The 9477-nt window shown below is 42.6% G+C and overlaps 1 pseudogene; it reads left to right on the top strand.

Annotated features, from left to right (window-relative positions):
- Window positions 1–1089: 1089 nt before the first annotated feature.
- On the top strand, window positions 1090–2211 carry LOC119535316 (annotated as a pseudogene).
- Window positions 2212–9477: the final 7266 nt, after the last annotated feature.

The raw sequence follows: 9477 nt of genomic DNA, 5'->3' as shown, positions 1-9477 counted from the left end.
GGGTTATATAATATCATGCTCCTTGGACACTTGATATTGCCATGTACATTTCCTAAGAATAAGGACATTCACTTATATATCTACCTTAAGTGCAGATATCAAGTTTAAGAAATTTAATATTGATATAAAGTTTACAGCCTATATCCCAATTTTTTCAGCTGTCCCAGTAAAATCCTTTTGAGCCTTCTCTCCTCCCTTGTTAGATCTCACACAGGATCCTGTCCTGCCTTTATTTGTATAGGCCCAATATAATCACGGCATCCTTATACGTGAAAGAGAGAGGCAGAAGAAGTGGGAGAACCCGAGGGACCACAGTGTGAGAAGAACTTGGCCCAATATTGCTGGCTTTGCAGATGGAGCCCACAAGCCAAGGAATGCAGGCAGCCTAGAAGCTGGAAAAGCCAAGGAAATGGATTCTTAGAGTCTCCAGAAGGAATGTAGCCCTGATGAAATTTTTTCTTTTAATCTTCATTTTATTGAGATATATTCACATACCACGCAGTCATACAAAACAAATCGTACTTTCGATTGTTTACAGTACCATTACATAGTGGTACATTCATCACCCAAATCAATCCCTGGCACCTTCATTAGCACACACACAAAAATAACAAGAATAATAATTAGAGTGAAAAAGAGCAATTGAAGTAAAAAAGAACACTGGGTACCTTTGTCTGTTTGTTTCCTTCCCCTATTTTTCTACTCATCCATCCATAAACTAGACAAAGTGGAGTGTGGTCCTTATGGCTTTCCCAATCCCATTGTCACCCCTCATAAGCTACATTTTTATACAACTGTCTTCGAGATTCATGGGTTCTGGGTTGTAGTTTGATAGTTTCAGGTATCTACCCCGGTGACATTTTTATTTTCATCCAGGGATACCCATTTTGGACTTCTGTTCTCTAGAACTATAAGATAATAAATTTGCCTTGATTTAAGCCACTAAGTTCATGGTGAATTGTTACAGCAGCAATAGCAAATAAATACAGATTTTGATGCCTGGAAGTGGGGTGCTGTAACAAATAACTAAAAATGTAGAAGTGGCTTTGGAATTTGGCAGTGGGAAGAAGCTGGGAGAATTTTAGCAGCATGATACAAAAAGCTTGTCCTAAACAGATTGTTAATAGAAAGATGGATGCTAATGACTCTGCTAGTGAGAACTTAGAAGGAACATGGTAGAGAAAACATAGATCATCTTAGAGAATACCTAAACCATTGTGAGCAGACTAGTGGTAGAAACATGGATGTTAAGGATTCTGCTGGAGCACTGGGGCAGTGTGACACCCACACAGGGCCAGGAAGGGGACCAGGAACCCGCTGCTGGACCACCAGGAGCACTGCCCACAGCTCGGGAGGAGCTTCGAGAAGCCACCTTGGACTACTGCCACTCCATTTGCTGTGATTTCAAGCCAGCATCTATAGATACTTCCTGTGAAGGAGAGAGCCTCAGGCTGACAAAGGAGATGAAGTCACAATTACGCTGCTACATATCCCCGGATCTACACCACCAATCACTGTGTTCAAAGGGAACAAACGACCATATCAGAAAGACTGTGTGCTCATTATTAATCATGACACTGCTGAATACGTGCTTGAAAAGCTCAGGAGCAGCATGCAGGTCAAGAAAACAAGAGCCGAGGGTGCGGTAAAATCCAGGCCCGAATGGAACAGCGGTCCGCTTGTCCCGCACAGCCATCGCGCCTCCACCGCCTCCACCACCTCTGCCATTCAGAGCGCCAACGAAGCCTCCAGTTGGACCCGAAACATCTCCCTAGAGAGATAACCCCTCACCTGCACCTCAGCTGGGTGACATCCAAAGGCAGCTGAGGGCCAAAGTCGATGTGCCTGAGCAGCTGACCGGCAGCAGTGGGAGCCGCTCCTCAGACTTTGAGCGCTCCTCCGGCAGCGACCGCGACAGCTCCAGCTGCAGAGGTGCGGACAGTGCCCCGGCCTCTCCTCCACGGCTGCACACCAGCAGCCCTTCAACAGCAGGCCCGCCGCCGCCAACGGAACCAGTGCCCGCAAGGAAGCAGCCAGCCAGTGCACACCCTCAGAAATGACTTGCCCTTGAGTGAGTCTGGCAGTGACAGTGGTGACTCGAGCCAGATCTTTCAGAATCTACTTTTTGGTGCACAAATATGCTGCAAGACCAAGCTCCTGGAGCCTGGAGTCCATTGTCAAGAGGAAAATGTTGTGGATGCAGGAGTGTAATAAGAGTTTGAAGCTCTGGAGCTCAGATAGTCAAATCTTTAACTTGGAGGTGATGGGTGGTTTTCTCATGTCTTTTTTGAACAAACTCACATTTCAAAAGTTTAAGTAGATCTATAGAAGACTGTGCTGGTTTGATGTATTGTGTCCCCCAAAACTCCATGATCTTCAGTGCAATCTTGTGAGAGCTGATGGATTTAGTGTTGATTAGGTTGGAATATTGGATTGAGTTGTTTCCATGGAGATGTGACCCACCCAACTGTATGTGATGACTTTGATTGGATAATTTCCATGGAGGTGTGGCCCTGCCTACTCAGGGAGTACTTTAAAAAGAGCCACACAGGCCTAGAGCAGCTGCTAACAACCGAGAGTGACATTTGAAGAGGAGCTGAGCCTAGAGAGGAATGTCCTGAGAGAAAGCCATTTTGGACCCAGAACTCTGGAGCAGATGCCAGCCACGTGCCTTCCCAGCTAACAGGTTTTCCAGATGCCATTAGCCATCCTCCAGTGAAGGTACCTGATTGTTAATGCATTACCTTGGACACTTTATGGCCTTAAGACTGTAACTGTGTAACCAAATAAACCCCCTTTATAAAAGCCAATCCATTTTTGGTATTTTGCATGATGGCAGCATTAGCAAACTGGAATAAAGACCTAACAGAATTCACATCCTATCTTGTTAAACATCTTTAATGAAAAAGACAAGTATGAGCTGTCTAGGTTACTGAAAGTTCACATCTTCACTAAGCTAGTGATTCAGTTTTAAACATCAGTTTGGCCAAGTGGTCTGTGCAAGTGAAATGAAAAAATCTTTGAGGAGTAGAAGAGGAAGGGAAACCTCAGACTACAGCATAAAAGAATGTTAAAACCACTTTAAATTGTTGCTACAAAGCAGTAAGGAAGTTTTGTCTGTCCCAGCCCGACAAGCCCACATAGAACAGCACTTCAAGCCAGAGTCCTAGAGAGCCAGTTGGGGGGAACCCAAGCCACCTGCTGTTTGAATCCCCTTGCAAATTAGTAAAGTGAGGCACACAGCTGGTTTGTGGTAGGCCTACTGCCTCCAGTCCAGGCTTTACCCACTGTTCTCTCTTTGGAATCTCATTTTTTTGGAGCCAGAGATTCTTACACATGGGACTTTAAATGTATGTTGGAGTTTTTACTGGATTCCAAAAGACAAAAGCATTGGGTGCTCCCAGCTCAAATTCAGATCCAGACAGTCCCTAAATACATGTGGCTGACACGTGTGACTCATTTATATTGGGGCTTTTGGTTCCACTTTAGCTCCATTCTAAGTGTTCCTCATGAACTGGATTTTAGGGGTGTGGTGCAGGGGAAATGAGGTGTAGTGGAAAAACCTCTCTGAGCAAGTGAACCAGCAGCAAGTTTCCAAAAACCAGAATCCAGATAGGAGTGTTGCAGTATGAAATGAGCACATTTCTTGATGAGGTTGTTTCGGTTCATGCTTTTGTACCACTGTTTGTGCCTGACTTCCAGATGGATTTGTATTTTTATACAACTAGAAGAAAAACACAAGATTGCCTTCTGCAGTGTGCAGTTTCTGAATGACCCTGCTGTTGCAGATCACCGGTAAACATTCATATTGAGAGAATGTGTGATAAATTGTCTCATAAATAGTATGGAGTAGCCCATTTCAGTAGTTTGAATGACTATGTCCTGAGGAATTTCCATCTTCTTTGGTTCAGTGGGTATCAAGACATTAAAAATGATTTTCCTTCCCCAAGTCCCTCCACACACATGGCCCTGCTTTGCCCAGCTAGTGGAGGGAAGCATTCTGGACTAGAAGGGAAAGAGATGATCCATGGTGAGGGCTTTGGTTAGAGTTGAGCCATATAGAGTCAACTCTGTTTCATCCACGTGGTGACTCTAGGAACTGAGGATGTGGGGCCCCATCATCCAGCAGCACGCTCACACCACTCTACCCAAGCAGAGGTCCTGGGTACACCCAAGTGCCTTTTCTGGGCTTCTTAGCCCATCATGAGGTTTCAGTGGATTTAATGGCAAATTTATATATTGAATTAATAATTGATTTCTAATTCCTTGGTAATGATGACAGCTCAAGGATGGTGAAGGTCATGATTGGGAGATTTGAATTGTTACTGGATGTGGGAATCTTTTCAGGGCTCTTAACTTGCTCAAGCTGGGTCAGGTTCCAGGAACTTGAACTAAAAATATCTTTTTAAGCCTCTCTTATTTTATTTTTTTTTCTTCCAAAGTCTTGATTTATGTAAACATAACTGTGGATTTTGGCCTGTCTGGTCAAGATGTTTTTTGTATAGGAAGTGCCTTCGTGTGGAACTGGGCTTGGTGAGTCAAACTCTGCAAGCTTCAGATCCTCTCCCTTTCATCCATCCTACTTGATTGCATGGTTAATCTCTACATGGACTCTAGTAAACTATTATTTCTGTAGCAGAATGATTTCTTTCTACGTGTGGTGTTGATGTGTATGTGCTTTGGTGGTAGGAAAACTTTAAAATTCCAAAGTCCCCACTTCCCTATTTGAGAAGCCTATTGAGTAGGATGTCTATATATGTGTGATGCATTTATTGCATTATATGGATGAATATTAGCTACAGCCAAGTTGATTGCTTACCTTTGGCAAGGAAGGTTGAATTTTTGCAACACAGCCATAACCAGTAGGTTGGCAGACAAGACCAATTGAAGCTTTATGAAATGCATGTGTTTGGTGCTTCTGCTATTTCTATCTTGGGTTTTTTTTGTTGTTGTTGTTCCTTAAAGATTTTTAAAATTTTATGCCTAAAAGTTTATTTTGCTTAATTATGAAGTAGATATGCATGGTTCACATTTATGTGAAATATTTCTATGTAAAGTTTTTGTTGTTGTTGTTGTTTTTCTTTAAAAAGGATCAATATTTTAAAATTAAAAATGAAGGTCAGTAATACAAAAAAAAAAAAAAAAGATGCTGCTGGTGAGGGCTCAGAAGAAAATGACGAATATGTTATTGGAAACTGGAGGAAAGGGAATCCTTGTTGTATAGAGACAGCTTAGCCAAATTGTGGCCTTGATGTCATATGGAAAGCAGAACTGATTAATGATGAAATTGGACATTTAGTTGGGGACATTTCCAAACCAAATGTTGAAGGTATGGCCTGGTTTCTTCTCACTTTTTATAGGAAAATGTAAGAGGAGAGAAATAAATTGAGGGAAAAATTGTTAAACAAAGGAGAACAAGGGCTTGATTAAGAGCCAAAAATTAAGAGATTCCCTGTCGGGAAAGCATGCTCTAGAAAAAAACCTGAAGGTGTGGCTGGACAGCTGTCTTAGTCTGCAGGCTGCTGTGACAAACACCACACAAGTTGGCTTAAACAACAGGGATTTATTGGCTTATGGTTTTGATGCTAGAAGGAGTCCAAAATCAAGACGTCAGCAAAGCTTGCTTTCTCCTGGAGCCTCTAGCATTCTGGTTCTGGCTACTAGCAATCCTTGGGGTTCCTTGACTTGTATCTCTTCCTCCCATCACATGGCGATGTCCTCTCCTTTCTGCTCATCTAGTTACTGCTGACTTCTGGCTTCTCCCTGTCACCTTCTTTGACGCTGCCTTTTTCTCTTTATAAGGTCTTCAGTAATATGGATGAAGCTCCACTGATTCAGTTAGACACATCTTAACTAAAAACAACATCTTTGAAAGGTCCTATTTATAATGAATTCGCATTCACAGGGACACAGATTAGGATTAAGAGCCTGTGTCTTTTCGGGTGCATAATTCAATCTATCCTAACAAATGTCTGCTAATACCTTAGGAAGATCAGAAGGTCAAAGTATTCAGCCACACAAAAAAGGCTCTTTGAAGAGCTTGCAATTTATAAATCCCCTGAGCCTTCTCAGCAAAAGCCAAACATAGAGAAGAGCTTATCTCAGAAGGATCCGTGGGCAAGTCTCTTATTTAATGAAATTAATTCTCATGACATCCATAGGGGAGCCACAAGGTTCTTGAGAATTCAGACCAGCAGAAACACAGCCAGTTTGGACTGAAAGGAACAGAAAGCATGAAATGACAAAAGGCCATCAGACCTCCAAATCTACTGACAGGAAACAGGCTGAGAAAAGCAAACCTGAGCTATGTTTCGTGAAATAGAAAGGATTACTCAAGGGGTGGAATATCAAGCCCACAAGGTGGAGCAGAGACTACAGAGGATTATCCCAGGCCTTGAAACCTAGTGTTTGCCCTGGTAAATTTTGATATTTCTTGGGACTGGTGATTCTTTATTTTCCTTTCATTTTCTCCCTTTTTGAATGGGAATGTCTATAGCTGTTATCCTATACCTGTCTAATCATGTACTTTGGGAACAGATGACTTATTCCTTAAATTTCCCAGGTTCACAGATAGAGGGGAATTGTATCCAGGATGATACAATACCCAGAGTCGCACCTATACCTGATTTAGATGAGTTTGGGACCTTTGAACTAATGATACTTATTGAAATTTTGGATTTGAAGTGATGCTAAAATGGATTGAGAGTGCAGCTGTGAGTGATGGTTTGAAGAGGAGCAAGCTTGCTAGAGAGGAATGTCCTGGGAGAAAGCCATTTTGAAACTAGAACTTTGGAGCAGATGCCAGCCACGTGCCTTCCCAGCTAACAGAGGTTTTCCGGATGCCATCTGCCATCCTCCAGTGAAGGTACCTGATTACTGATGTGTTACCTTGGACACTTTATGGCCTTATGACAGTAACTGTATAGCCAAATAAACCCCCTTTTTATAAAAGCCAATCCAGGGGGGACTCGGGCAAGATGGCGGCATAGAGAGGAGTGGAAGCTAAGTAGTCCCCCTGGAACAACTACAAAAAAACAGAAACAACTAGTAAATAATCCAGAATAACTGTGGGGGGCAAACGAGACCATCCATTCATCATACACCAACCTGAATTGGGAGGAATGCCCTAGAACACAGCATAAAATCTGTAAGTAAAACCTGCGGAACCAAGTCGTGAGACCCCCTCCCCCATAGCCCGAGCTGCAGAGCCGCGTAGTGCCAGAGAGAAGCTCTCTCCCAGCAAGCGAATACAGCTCAGCTGAGCTCCAACTGGGGTTTTAAGTAGCGAGTGTGAACTGCTCACTACAGGTACGCATCCCCAAAAAACAGACAGAGGCTTTGGATGATGACTGACCTGGGAGAGCCGGAGGGTTGCCTTGGACTGGGTCTCAAGGGGACTATCTGTTTCTTTTTTGGCTCAGTGGAGAAAGCCCCAGTCATTTTCAGTTTCCAGGGCTGTGACTCTGGGAAGGGTGGAGACACCACAAGCAGAGAGCGAGACCATTGAAATGCTAATGACCTCCACCTGGGGGCTCTGTCTTCTTTAGGAGGAAAGGGGTGGGGCCCTTTCCATTCAGAACCAGACCCCAGAGCCTGGGGGAACACGGCCATACCTCCTCACACCAGTCAAGAATTACAGGCTAACAGGCGTCACCTGCTGGGCAGAAAAGCACAGTGACCTGAGGCATCAAAGGGTAGAACAATTTTCTAAGACACACCCGCAGGGAAACCAGATACTGAATATTTCTTCCCTCTGGGACCTGAGCCTGTTCTGGTCTGGGAAAACCTGATTTGGATAACCAAGGAAACCATGCCTAGACAACAGAAAATTACAACCTACACTAAGAAAAACAAAGTTATGGCCCAGTCAAAGGAACAAACATACACTTCAACTGAGATACAGGAATTTAAACAAGTAATGCTAAATCAATTCAAAAAGTTTAGAGAAGATATTGCAAAAGAGATAGAGGCTGTAAAGGAAGCACTGGACATGTATACGGCAGAAATCAAAAGTTCAAAAAACCTACTAGTAGAATCTATGGAAATGAAAGGTACAACACAAGAGATGAAAGACACAATGGAAACATACAACAGCAGATCTCAAGAGGCAGAAGAAAACACTCAGGAACTGAAAGCCTACAAGCAAAGGAGCAGATGGAGAAAAGAATGAAAAAATATGAGCAACGTCTCTGGGAACTCAAGGATGAAACAAAGTACAATAATGTACGTATCATTGGTGTCTCAGAAGGAGAAGAGAAGGGAAAGGGGGCAGAAACAATAATAGAGGAAATAATTAATGAAAATTTCCCATCTCTTATGAAAGACATAAAATTACAGATCCAAGAAGCGCAGCGTACTCCAAACAGAAGAGATATGAATAGGCCTACACCAAGACACTTAATAATCAGATTATCAAATGTCAAAGACAAAGAGAAAATCCTGAAAGCAGCAAGAGAAAAGCGATCCATTACATACAAAGGAAGCTTAATAAGACTATGTGCGGATCTCTCAGCAGAAACCATGGAGGCAAGAAGGAAGTGGTGTGATATATTTAAGATACTGAAAGAGAAAAACCGCCAACCAAGAATCCTGTATCCAGCAAAGCTGTCCTTCCAATAAGAGGGAGAGCTCAAAATATTTTCTGACAAACAGACAATGAGAGACTTTGTGAACAAGACACCTGCCCTACAGGAAATACTAAAGGGAGCACTACAGGGTGATAGAAGACAGGAGTGTGTGGTTTGGAACATAATTTTGGGAGATGGTAGCACAACAATGTAAGTACACTGAACAAAGGTAACTATGAATATGGATAAGAGAGGAAGGTGGGGAGCATGTGAGACACCACAAGAATGGAGGAAAGATAACGACTGGGACTGTGTAACTTGGTGAAATCTAGAGTGTTCAACAATTGTGATAAAATGTACAAATATGTTCTTTTATGAGGGAGAACAAGAAATGTCAACCTTGCTAGGTGTTAAAAATGGGAAGGCATTGGGGGAGGGATGTAATCAGCATAAACTAGAGACTGTAACTAATAGAATCATTGTATTATGCTTCCTTTAATGTAACAAAGGTGATATACCAAGGTGAATGCAGATAAGAGGGGGGAATAGGGGAGGCATGTTAGACACTTGCCATTGATGGTATTGTCTGATTCTTTATTCTACTTTGATTTAAGGTTATTTTTCCTTTTGCTGCTTCCTAGCTGTCATTTTTTTGTTTCCTCTTTCTTTTGCCTCTCTACCTTCTTTGACTCTCCCTCCTGCCTTGTGGAAGAAATGTAGATGCTCTTGCTTAGTATGAGCAGAATGTTCAATTAGGATGAACTTAAATGTTTGGAAATGAACAGGGGTGTTGGTAGCAAGATGTGAGAATAACTAACAGCGTCGAATGGTGTGTGAATGAGGTGGATAGGGGAAGCTCAGAGTCATATATGTCACCAGAAGGAAAGTTGGAGGTCAAAAGATGGAAATG

This window comes from Choloepus didactylus, chromosome 5 (genome assembly GCF_015220235.1).
Source record: "Choloepus didactylus isolate mChoDid1 chromosome 5, mChoDid1.pri, whole genome shotgun sequence".
Lineage (NCBI taxonomy): Eukaryota > Metazoa > Chordata > Mammalia > Pilosa > Megalonychidae > Choloepus > Choloepus didactylus.
This window is presented reverse-complemented; position numbering and strand designations above follow the sequence as displayed.